This window comes from Macrotis lagotis, chromosome X (assembly GCF_037893015.1).
Source record: "Macrotis lagotis isolate mMagLag1 chromosome X, bilby.v1.9.chrom.fasta, whole genome shotgun sequence".
NCBI classification, from domain to species: Eukaryota; Metazoa; Chordata; class Mammalia; order Peramelemorphia; family Peramelidae; genus Macrotis; species Macrotis lagotis.
In genome coordinates, this window is record NC_133666.1 from 382513946 (window position 1) to 382527170 (window position 13225).

Sequence of the window (13225 nt, forward strand, 5' to 3'; positions counted from 1 at the left end):
CTGAAGATCACCTGGCAGACACTGAGGTCCTTTCTCCAGCTAAACCACCTGGCATTTCAACATTACTACAGAGAGTGCCACTATGATAGGCTGAACAACTTGTTAGAATGCCAGACATATGCTTGCCAAAAAACTATTTTACGGAGAACGTCAAAAGGGGGTCAGAAAAAGTGATTCCAAGACCCCCTGAAGGTCTCACTAAAGAACTTTAGAATTGATTGTACAGCATTGGAGACACTAGCGCAAGACCTCCCAGCATGGGCATGCTCTCACCAATGAGGGTGCTACATTCCATGAGGAAGGCAGAATTGAAGCAGCTCAAAAGAAACAAGACATTCATAAGTTTAGAGTACCATCCCAGGTGTTCACATGGACTATTTGTGCTCAACCTGTAGTAGAGCATTTCGAGTTTGTATTGGTCTGAACAGCCACAGTAGAACACATTGTAATTTGTCTCAAACATAGTGATGTAATTTTGGTCTTCTTCGATAATAAAGAACAAGAACCAACCAACCAAAACCATGTTTGCCAGTAAAGATATTAAAAGTGGGAGCATTTCTTCACCTGAGACAACACTATGTTTACCAGTGAAGATATGCACCATAGTAATCTGAAAAAAGATGTGCACAGTAGAATCTTTTCCTTTCTAAACTGACTGGAGGAAGAATGGATGCAATAGAGGGAAGCAAGAGGGTGGTGGAAACTGAGCTGAATAGAAGAGAAAGATAATCACTAATGATGAAGAGGGCCTTAAAAGAAAAAAAGGATAATAATTTTGTCCTGCTAATCCCCCAAAGCAGTGGGCATAGCTAGAAAGCTGGGGAGAAAGAAGAAGGAAAATATAATAACCTGTAAAAATAGGTTGCTTTTTATGCAAATATTCTTCTTTTGGGTCTAAATAGTACATTGTTAGAAATTTAATCAGTATTAAAATCATATTAATTAATTCATTTATTAAGCACTTATTATTGGAATTTGTTATGTTGAGAGGGAGGAAGAACAAAAGGTAAAATAGATCTGCCCTCCAGGATATATATTATCTTTCCTCAATTAAATGTTAAAAAAAATTAAAACTTTTTTTTAGTTTTGTATTCCAAAGTCTATCTTGCCCTCCCTTTCTCCTCCTGAGAGCGTAAGCAATCTAATATAGGTTATACACCTGCAATCATATAAAACATTTCCATCTTAGTCATTTTACACAAGAAGACAAAGAGTTCATAAAGTAGATAAGAGTACATATAGAGATAAGCATAATACCAAATAGAATTGAAAAGTATATGAGGAGTATTTTCAAAGTTAGATAGAATATCAACATATGGAATGGATTCAAAAAATATTGTGAAATGAGAAATAGTATGAGCAGGGGCATAGAGGAGAGAACATGGAATATGATCATGACAGGAAAAGAAGAGAGACAAGTTGTTCACTTTATCTAGAACAAAGAGTTATGAGTGAGATCAAAGTGAAAAAAAGTAAATTGGAATCAGATTTTGAAAACCCTTAATTTCAACCTAACTTTAGATAGTACTCAATGGACAATGGGGAGTTATTGAAGATTTGGTGAAAAGAAGAATGAGATGATCTGACCTACGCATGCAGGTATGTAGAATGGATCAAAAAGAAGAAAAAGAGAGTGGGAAGATTAGAAGATATTTGGCTTGACTCCAAAAACAAGGGTTTAAAGAGCATGTGGTACCAGAAATCAGATTTTCCCATAGGATGAAGGTTTGAGATCCTGCTAATGAAGTTCACTATGGCAGCATGTATCCCAGAGGGGAGAATATGCCTTACTTCCCACTAATGTGTTGAAACTTTCTTTTGATCACCATCACTCAGCATTTCAATCCAAACTTATTTTTTAATCCAGATATATTATCTATTAATATCCATTCTACCTTTTTCACTGAGTGTGGGGTTGAGTTCATAGTCCTTCTACCCCAATTCTTATCCTCATACTAAGGGATTTCATTGTGTGTATTGAAAGCTCCCTCCAACTTCATTGCTTTCCAGTTCCTCTTTTTACCTTACTCCCATGATCCACTCCTATACTCAACTTCAGCTGAAAACAAAGATAATTATTCCCTTAATTCTCATTAACCATAAGAACTCCATTTCTATGTTCATGAACTCTATATCTTTATTTGATCATAATATTTTATTATTCCATCTTTTCCTAGACCCTTTAACCTCAACCCTGTCCTTCATCTCCACCAGAACCTACATTAATTCCATTCTTCAGTTCTTTCCCAGGTCATAAATCTCAAAGTGGGTACATTCCATTCCCTATCTCAATCTCTTGGCAAATCAGTTCAATTCTATGTCACCTTCCATTCTTGAATCCCTTATTCATTAGTGAATTCTTTCCAAGATCCTCCATTTTGAGGAGGGCTTCAAACAGGAGTGTTCTGGCAAATGTTTAACAATTGATTTTCCAAAAACCTGCTGCATATTTTTAGGTTTAATCTGTACAATTAACATTTTTCTAACACCTTAAATCTAGACAATCAGCAAAACAATAAATCCAGCCCCATTTGGATAGGATTTGCTGATAACTTAGGTATAGATGCTCATACCAAAATTTAACAATCTGTTTTCACTCGTTACAAACTGATTTCACGACACTCCTGGACCCAGGTCAACCAACTTCCATTCCCCTTTTCCAGTTATGCTCAGACTTTTCAGACCTCAAAACATTGCTCCAGGCAAGGACCTTCTCTTCCTTCCCCTCCATTGGAATGTAAGCTCTTTGAAGATAGGTACTGTTTTCTTTTTGCTTATATTTGTATCTAAAGTCCTTTAAAACAGGGTCTGGCAATAAACCCTAAACAAATGCTTGTCGTCTAAAAGTTTGCCTGCCCCTTTGTCCTATGACCAAACACACTTTATCAAAGCCCAATTTGAGATTTTTTCCATCACCCACCTTCACTGCTCATCATTGTGTTGCTATACAGAACTGAGGGAAATCAGGAAATGTTGCTGATATAGTCCTAAAAATGTATATTATCTAATCCTACTGTGAAGCAATCTTTCTACTCTTCCTTATCTGATTTACTATGCTGCTGTCCATAGTGACTATTTCTGACATTCTCTTATTTCCTCAAGTCTCCCACAGAATCCCCTCCCTCCACTCTCTCAGCTGAGTATTTCATCAAATAATTCACCAAGAGTTTACTATCCAACCAGAACTCCCTCCTTCTTTTCTTCTTACATCACTCAGGTACTGTCCTTCACTATCCTCTTTCACTTGTGATTCACATGACCAGAAGGCTTATCTCCTTATCAAAGCCAATCCACTTCCATGCTCCATTAATACCAAAGCTTCCCTTCTTTTCCAGACAATTGTCCCCAATAATTTCCCCCTTCCTTCTAAGCTGTGATCTCTTTAGCTACTAAATCCTTCCCTGCAGTTTACAAAGCTATCCCTTTAAAAACAAACAAACAAACAAACAATCCAAACTTGATTGGATAGATCAGTCCTGTTAGTCATTATCTTAAACCTCTTTTCTGCCACTTGGCTAAACTCCTTAAGAAAACCACCTACACTTGTGGCCGCCTTGCAGTCTAACTGTCATCTTCATAATTCAAAGGAAGACATTCCTTCCAAAATTACCAATCATTTCTTTATTTCCAAGTCTCATGTTTTAGGGTTTCCTATCCTTATTAACTGGTCTACAGCATTTGACTCTTTATTCTCCTGAATATTTTCTGTAAGGCTTTTATGTTATTGTTCTCCCCTTGTTCTCCTGCCTATCAAACTGTTCCTTCTTAATCTCCTTTGCTGGATCTTCATTTATATCATTCCCACTAATAGGGGATGATCACAAAAAAGCTCAATCCTGAGTCCTTTTTGGTTTCACTCAATACTATCTCATTTGGTGATAGCAATTTCTAAAGATTCAATTATCATCCCCTTAAAGATGATTCCCAGATCTAAACATCTAAGTCTAATCTCTCTCTTCTGTATTCCAGCCCTGCATCTCCAATAGAGATCTCAAACTAGATTTCTCATAGGTAAAAAGAGAATTGATTATCTTTTCCCCAAACAGACCCCTCTTCTTAATCTCCCCATTACTGCTTTTGAGTTTACCATTATCTTCTTAAGGCTCAAAAATTAAGTATCAAACTCAACCCTTCAGTATCACTCACTCCACATATCCAGTTGATTAAAAGCTTCCTAATACCTTCAGATGAAATGTAAAATAGTTTTTTTCGCATTTTAATTTCTTCATAACTGAGACTTTTCCTATCTTTACAGAATTCACACACCTTTGTAGTCTCCATAAACTCTATCTCTCCTATCTTTGCAGTAGCAATCAGCTGAAATGTTTTCTTTCCTTATCTCTGTGCCTTAGTTTCTCTGAATTTTTTCAAGATTCATCTTAAATTCCAACTTTCTATAAGCCTTCCCCTAGTACCCCAGACGCTTGTGACTTCACTTCTAAGATCATGTTCTAAATAGTCTTTCTACACCTTGTATGGACCTACTTGTTTACCTGTTGTCTAGCTCATTAAAAGGGAAGCCATTTGAGGATAGGAATTGGTTTTGCCCTTTCTTTTTAGCTTTAGGTCCTTGAAGGGCAAATAATAAATCCTTATTGTTTGCTGACTAAATAACAACTGGACCATGTGTCACTGTATTGGAAATACATTTTAAAGGAGATGAATATGTGTGTGAACACAGAAAGAAACACACATATATACATTCTGTGACATATAAAAAATTGGAGAGACAGAGTTTCTGCGTAATCATTTTATTGATAATGCTAGCATTTTATTAATAAAAGAGTCAATGACACTCTCGAATCGAAAGACCAATCATGGGCTCATGGTTCATATGCTCTTGGAAGAGTGCGTGTTCCTAAGGGTGGCAATCAACTCTGATCAGTTAACAATTAATGAGAGACAATGAATATTATTCAATGAGAAGTGGATCTAGTCTATTGAAGGACTGGGCATATAACTTTGTCATTTACTTCTAAATTGCCCAGCCTTGGGCAATCTAAATCTAATCAAATAATTTATCCTAACCTAAACCTGTGTAGAGCAAACTGGGCAGTGGAATCTGACCAAGATTGAGGAGAGTTAATTCAACCTCATCAATAAACATCTTTCAGAGAGTGAACACTGAAGTGAAGTTTTTAGAAAAAAGAAAAGAACTTTGGATCTTCCCAGATCATTGGTTATCAATAATTATTTCTCTCAATTCATACATATTTCATTATGTATATACAATAGTATGCTGTTTAATGTTTAACAGCTGCTTTGCCAGAGGAAAAAATGTTTATAAGACAGACCTTTAAGTTTAATCTGGAAAATTTTTACATTTTCTCCATCATTTTCTTAAATCTAGATAATCAACAATATGATAAATCAAGTCCTAATTTATGACATTTGTCAATTTCCAAAGTGCAAATGTTCACTCTGAAAAATGTAACAATTGACTCTCTTTAGTCTATTTAAGCTAGCTGAAGCTAGTAGAACCTTATATATCTACATAATTATTTATGTGTATGTGTTTGTGTCAAAGAAAAGAAGAGTCAGTAATTTCACACTCTCCTTGATTTCTAAAAGACTATATGGCCTTGGGAGGTCATTTATTCTTTCAGGACCTCAGTTTCCTTACTTAAAAATGAAGAGTGATTTCTAGGATTCTTTCTAAGTCTAGACCTAAGATCCTCTAATGAGATCTATAAGAAATCCTGTAACAAAAACAATGAAAATACTTCTCATGCCATGGCCTATAGAGCATGGACTATAAGCAAATGTCTGTAAGAAGTTTTCAAAGTGAAATTCAATTTTGTTTTTGTTGTTTGGTCATTTTTCAAGTGCCTAACTGTTGGCTTTTTTAGGCAGAACTATTGGAGTGACTTCCATTTCCTTCTCTAGTTCATTTTACAGATGAGGAACTAAGGCAAACAAGATTAAGTGATTTGCCCAGGGTCACAAAGCTAGGAGGTGTCTGAGGCCAGAGTTAAACTCAGAAAGATGAGTCTTCCTGACTCCAAGATCAGTATTCTAACTACCCAACTGTCCAAAATTAAGACTGAATCAACTTAAGATCAAAAACTATTTAAGTACCCTCCAACTTTTTGGAAGTATACATCTACATTTAAATAATTTATATACTCATTATAATATATTCATATTTATTATAGCTAGCTCCAAAGTATTTGAAAGTAATCAAATTCCATGTTTTCTTTTGTTTTGGCAAATGGTATATAATTCAGACTTTTTGACATTTCAGACTGGCCTCTTTTCATAGTTTATCTGAGTCAATGAAAATTTATTATACTTGTACTATGGAGAAATAGCCTCTGAAGTCTCATGCAAAATGTTGAAGTAGTTACATATCAGAAATATGTAGCTGATCCAATGAACATTTTATTAACTCAACAAACGTTTATTAATCACATACTCTGTGCTAGGAACTGGAAATACAAAGACAAAAATGAAACAGACCCTGTTCAAAAGGAACCTAGATTCAATTTCAGGGGAGGGAGGACAGGGGAAACAAGTTTACAGATAATTAAAAGGAAATACAGAACTATATTTTAGGGAGAAATTCTAAATGACAAAGTGAGGAATTTGTATTTTAACCTAGAAGCAAAAGGAAACCAGTGAAGCTTCTTGAGTGATGAGTGACATTAATTTGTCATCCCTAAGGAGAATGTATTAGAGAGGAAAGACACTTGAGGAAGGGAAACTAATCTAGGAAAGAGGAGATGGAGATGTGAACTGAGGTGGTAACTATGTGAGGAGAGGATGGGAGAGATTTTTTTAGGGGTAGAATTAATAACACTTGGTAATTGAGCAGGAATGGAGAATGATAGTAACTATGAGGTGGAAATTGTAGGTGACTGGAGAGATATGATGCTCTCAATAGAAAGAATGGAAGTCTGGAAGAGGGTAGTTTGGAGGTAAAGAGGAGGTTTATTCATCTTTACATGGTGAAAGAATTAATTAAAAAAGCCTTTATTAGGTGATTACTATATACCAAGTAGTGCTTAGCTCTGGGAATACAAATACAAAGCAAGGCAGTCCCTATTCTCAAAGAACTTACATTCTAATTTGAGAGGCAACTCATATAAGGAGTTCTGAAAAGGAAGGGATATACTTTCTTTTGGAAAGTCCCAGAAATAGTTAATGGAGTCATAATAGGTAGTTGGCTGGCACATCCTTTCTAATATCTATGTAATTATTGATTTGATTATGGCTCCCAGAGAAAAGGTATCTAGGTGATAACAGAAAAATAGAGCTGGAAGCAGAAAGGCTTACCTTCCTGAGTTGAAATCTGGCTTCAGATACATACTAGCTATGTAATCCTGGACAAGTCACTTAACTCTATTTACCTCCATTTCCTCATTTGCAAAATGAACTGGAGAAGGAAATGGCAAACCACTCCAGTAACTTCACCCCCAAAAAATCCAAATGGGGTCATGAAGAATCAAGGACAATTGGGAAAAAACTGAACAAACTCCCAGAGGAAGGGGTAAAAAGAAAGGAAGATTGCTTACATTTAAGTCAGAGAGATGACAGAAACATAGTCTGGAATGTAGGACTAGAGTCAAATATATATATGTATGTATATACATATATATATATATATATATATACACACATATATGTGTGTGTGTGTGTGTGTGTGTGTGTGTGTGTGTATGTACCCTATATAGTCACCTCTCCAGTCCCTTTCAGTTCTGTCATCCTAAAATCTCTACAAAAAAGACCTGGTTCTTTTCTCAGGACATTGCATCCACAGATTTACTGTTCCTCCCTTAATGATGAGGCAGAAAGAATTTTGCTCTCCCCATTTTACAGAAATGAAACTGTAACAGAGAGAGAGAGATTATGACAGCTGCATGAAATCCCGGAGGGGTTGAAGGGGAGGATACAAGATTGGAAGTTTCAGCCCTAGAGTTTTAAGTCCCTTCCTTAAACATGGTGCCATACTGCCTTATTTTCACAAGGGTAATAAAAATAAAGACTTTAAAGTGTATTTCTTACCCTGGAGGGCTGGAGAACTCTTTCTCTTCTGTTTTTATGACTCTAGTTGTGCCTATAGAACTAAGTGGGCCCATAAATCCCCAATAGCCTCCTACCTGCTGTTCTTCCCTGGTGAGACTTGAAGTGATTACTTGATATGGTTTCAGGCTTTACAGAATGATAGGAAACTTAAAGAGTTTGCTTTTCCACTCAGATCTGTTAGCGAAAAGAGTCTAATTTAAATAGCGTTTCATTACTTCCAGAGAGATGGCAGTAAATATGGTCTGTTACCTGAAGCAGACATTTAACTAATGGCTATTATTGGAGATATTTCAAATTGGAATTAGGAATAAAATTTTCAGAGTTCAAATGCTCCACCTTCCTTTGATTAGTCTATCATCAGTATTGTCAGCTCCTAAGGGCCTGGTCCCACCTGGAACCTATCACTCTCCCAGAGCCTGGTTTGATCCAAAGGGAGAAATTCAGCCTTTATCTTTGAAGGTCCTGTTGGTCCCTCATTGGTCCCTCAGACAGGTAATTTATATGGGCTCTCTTTCCTTCCAGATGGGAAGAAATTGGGAGGCAGTCTGCAAGTTGTCTCTTAAGGAGGACAACACCTGCTTCAGCCCCTAAGTTATTGAGAAGCACACATGAAGCCAGAATCTCATTAGAACTGTCAGAACCGCATTGATTGACAGCTGGAAAATCTCATACATTTCAGCAGAATTACAGTCTAGTTTTGATTAATATTTAGGCATTCATATTTGCAGGAGCAGCATTTTTGATTTGCTTTTCAAATACCACCAATACCAGCCAGTCAGGAGATTCTCAAGTATTTCCAAGGTGAGACTAAGGAATGCTCTGCAAAAACAGGCTTCCTTTTGTTTTCTTTCTCCCTAATCTCCTCTGAACTGGGACTAAGTCTTTCCTGCTAGAACATTCTAATCTTACCTTTTCTCAGAGAAGGAAGCAGCTGAACCAAAGTCATTAAGCCTGGGTTTCGTTCTAGGTTGTAACTGGGAAAATTCCTAGTGACCTTTGGAATAACCTGTGGGTAGCAAAAATAATAGATGAAGGTAGAACTTTTTTTTTGAGATGCTAGAATAAAAGATCAAATTATCATCTTCATTTAGATTAACAGAAGACCAGCTCCAAAAAATTTGGAAAGATCAAAACATCTGACTATGACCTTAGGATCAATCACAACTTTTCTTTACAGTTTAAATCATATTGTCAAAAAATTCTACTAGCTAAAACTTCCTTATCCTTTACTTTTTCTCCAAGTGGACAAAAATGAAGAATTAAATCAGATTCTTTGTTTTTTTTCTTTCTCTTTTTTCTTCTTTCCTTCCTTCTTTCCTCCCTCCATTCTCTCTCTCCTTCTTCCCTTTCTTCTCTCTCTCTCTCTCTCTCTCTCTCTCTCTCTCTCTCTCCCCTCTCTCTTTTTTCTCTCTCCAATTACTTGCTCTGAAGAATTATCTAATGTGTGATAAAGTTGTATCATGGAAGTGTTCATGAATTAGAATTCCTTGGGGAAATAGTTTTAAGTAATTGATTTGAAAGGCATTCTAGATCTTCCACAACTAAAGTCTTCCTGACATAAGCAGTTGACATAAATCCATAATATCATAGAGAGATTATAAATTTAAAAATGGAAAAAACCTAAAGAATTAAACAGCTCACATTCTTTATAAGTCCATCACAAAGGTTACTTCCTTATTTTTCCACCATTGCCATTGCTGATTGCATGTCCCTCCTTTCGTATTTCTCCACTACCATGTACTATATTTTCTCTCTCCTTTCACTCTGACTCTGCTATAGGGTAGCTGAGTGGTGCAGCAGACAGATCCCTGGCCCTGGGGCCAAGAGGCCCTGAGTTCCTATACCACCCCTTAGGCCCAGAATCCACCTGACCCTATGGTCCCGGACAGGCCATCCAATCCCAGCCCCTTGCAAGAAGTAAAAAAGAAAATGTGTTATATCTGACCACTCTCCCCAATGGTCTACCCTCTCCTCCATCACTCACATCTCCCTATCCTTCCCCCTATCTCCCCCTTCTTACTCCAGATGTCTATACCCCATTGAGTATATATGCTGTTTCCTTTCCTAGACATCTCCGATGAGAGCAAAGATTCCCTCATTCCCCCTTGCCTTCCCCCCCTTCCATATCATTGCAAATAGCCCATGGATCGCTAGGTGGTGCAGTGGATAGAGCACCGGCCCTGGAGTCAGGAGTACCAGTTCAAATCCGACCTCAGACACTTAATAATTACCTAGCTGTGTGGCCTTGGGCAAGTCACTTAACCCCATTGACTTGCTAAAAAAAAAACTCAAACAAACAAAAAAGAATTAAATAGCTCACCCCTTCATTTTTTCAGAAGAAGATATTAAGGCCTAGAGAACTTGGGTGACTTACTCAAGGTCACAATCCTTTGAACTCTAAATGCAGCATTTTTCTACTATACCACTCATATTGGTACCCTAAAGAATCTTCACCTATCTTAAGCTTTCAGAAGGAAGATCTGATTTTGTTTCTGAGAGAAGATCCAGGACATCATAATAACTCTCTCCAGAAAAAGTCCCCTAATTCAGTAAGAGACAATTGCAGAAAGTTATCAAAGACCTCAATATTTCCATAAAACATTGTGTTTCAACATAATAGCTACTTCAGCAGTGCTCTCTAAACCTTTGAAAACCATTCTTGGAGGGCTAAATGACCCCAGGAGATTAATTAGGAAGGAAGGGTGGTGTAGTGGAAAGAACACTAGCTTTGGCCTTGAAAGACATAGGTTCACATCTTGACTAATATTTTCTAACTCTGTGATTCTGGGCAGGTCACTTGACCTCTAAGAGTCTTGGCTTGTTCAAATGTGAGATAACATATTCCCTACCTATGTCATAGGGCTATTGTGAGTAATGTAATTTGTAAAACATAACAAAATTCTTCACTTGAAAAGGATGTTTTGCCAACAAGTTTAATTTATATCAGAGAAGGAATCTCTGCTACAATATACTTAAAAAGTGATCACCCAGTCTTTGCTTAATGATCTCCATTGAGGAAAGGTCCATTATACTAGGAAATCATTACTATCCTGAACTTCAATATACATGTGAACTATTATTATGTACATGACCATATTAGGTTTTTGTTATTAACAAAGAAATACTATATAAGCCTACTAAAGGCCTTTTAAATAGCCCCAAAGCAAAGAGCTTTATTTAATTTACAGATAAGAGACTGCAGAAAGCCTTGGTGAATTCAGAGGAGGGAAAAGGAGGGAATGGAATCTGATGCCAGATTAATGTTCCCTGCACATAAATTTGGTCATATCACTCCTCTGCTAAACAACAACAACAAAAGTTCAGGGACTACCTACTGGTTACCATGTAAATCTCATTTTCTTTTGCCTGGCATTCAATGCCCTTTAGGTACCATTTGCCTTTCTAGGCATGTCTCATTTAACTATTTTTCACGCACTACTTTCTGTACTTCAGACATATATATATCTATATGACTCTTTGCCTTTGATCATCCTGTTTTCTAGGCCTGTTGAAACCCTAGCCATTTATCAAAATTCATGTCAAATGCCACATCCTACAAGACATGTTGCTTAATCTCTCACAGCAAAAACCTTTTTTCTATAAGCATAGAAAATTCCTCCTTTGTATGTCTTTAATATACTTTATTTTTCATTGTTTTGAATTACCAATTATTTTTATTCATCTGTCCTTACTACCTTTTCTTACAATTGAGCAAATTATAACCAAAAATTAATCCTTCAATACTAGCTGCAAAGTCCAGCAAAACAAATTCCTCCATTAGCAGATATGAAAATATGTCTCTTTCTGCATTTTAAGTCCATTACCTCTTTTTCAGGTGGTAACTTTCATCTTCATTCTTTTGGTCTCATAGATTATCATTGCGTTGATCAGAATTCTAAAGTTTTTTAATAATGAGATCCTTGTTGTATATAAATTGTTCTATTTCTACTCACTTGGCTATAAATCAATTCTTAAAACCAGGTTCCTCTAAAATTATCAATTTCATAATTTCATATGCTAGAATAATATTTCATTACATTCATATGTCACTTTCTGTTAATCCATTCCCTAACAGAACAATCCTGTAGTTTCCCACATTGGGTCACCAGGAAAAGAGTTGTTATAAGCAACAGAAGATTTCTTTCCTTTTTTCTTTGCCTCCTTCAGAGCATAGACCTAGTAATAATATAATTGGATCAAAGTGTGTGTGTGTGTGTGTGTGTGTGTGTGTGTGATATAGGCATAATTGCAAATTGCTTTACAGAAATGATGAATTAATTCTGTTAGTACCACTAACTGTACATAATATACCTGCTTTCCCTATAGCTCCTCCAATATTTTTCCTCTTTTGACATCTTTGTCAATTAGACAGGTATAGACAAAACTTCAAAGTTGCTTTAATTTGTGTGTCTCTGATTATTAATTACTTAGATTTTTTTTATTTGATTGCTGGTAGTTTGAATTTATTTTCCTTTGAAAACTTCCTGTTTATATCCTTTGACCATTTATCTCTTGGGGAATATCTTTTAGTCTTATAAATTTAAAATAGTTTCTTATATATTTTGGAAATGAGACTTTGATCACAGAAAGTTGTTGTAAATATTTTCTCTCAATTACACATTTCCCTTCTTATTTTTATCACATTTGATTTATTTGTACAAAAACCTTTTTAAATAATAAAAAATTTCCTTTTTTCTTATGTGAGTTTTTCCTGTCATTTGTTTAGTCACGAACTCTTCCCCTTTCCATCGATGCAGAAGGTAATTTCTTCCATGGTCTTCTAATTTATATATAATGTGGCCTTTTTTACTAGAAATTCTAGATGCTTTTAATCCACAATTAAAAGCAAAATAGTTTGTGATTCAAGGAGTGAAAGTATCACAAATAACAATAACAAATAACAATTCAATATCAGTCAAAAAGCTTATTGCAGGGGTCTGAGAAACAAAAATTCAGAGGAGAGAAAATCCCTAAAAAAGAATAATTTGAAAATTTTCCAGTCTTCTCTGTAGTCACAAAGAATCTCAATATGATGAAAACAAAAAAGATGGAGCAAACACAAAAGAGAAAACTTAGTCACTATTACTATTACAGGAGAATTATTTCAAAGAATTTCCATTTAAAATTTTAAAGTGGTAGGGTCCTGTAAGAGCCATGATTATCAGCACAAATGTTTTACAATTATTAGTTCAAATGCACA

General features: G+C 35.9%; 1 long non-coding RNA gene across 7 annotated transcripts in view; it reads right to left on the bottom strand.

Moving 5' to 3' along the window:
• The window catches only part of LOC141497263 (uncharacterized), a 188798-nt gene that overhangs the window by 150978 nt on the left and 24595 nt on the right, over positions 1-13225 (bottom strand). For 4 of the 7 annotated variants that reach the window (XR_012471275.1, XR_012471270.1, XR_012471274.1 and 1 more), the window contains exon 1: positions 8935-9123. This is a non-coding gene — a long non-coding RNA (uncharacterized LOC141497263). Of the gene's footprint in view, positions 1-8099; positions 8302-8934; positions 9124-13225 lie in introns of those variants that run through there. The other 3 variants (XR_012471272.1, XR_012471273.1, XR_012471276.1) reach the window with 2 other exon arrangements.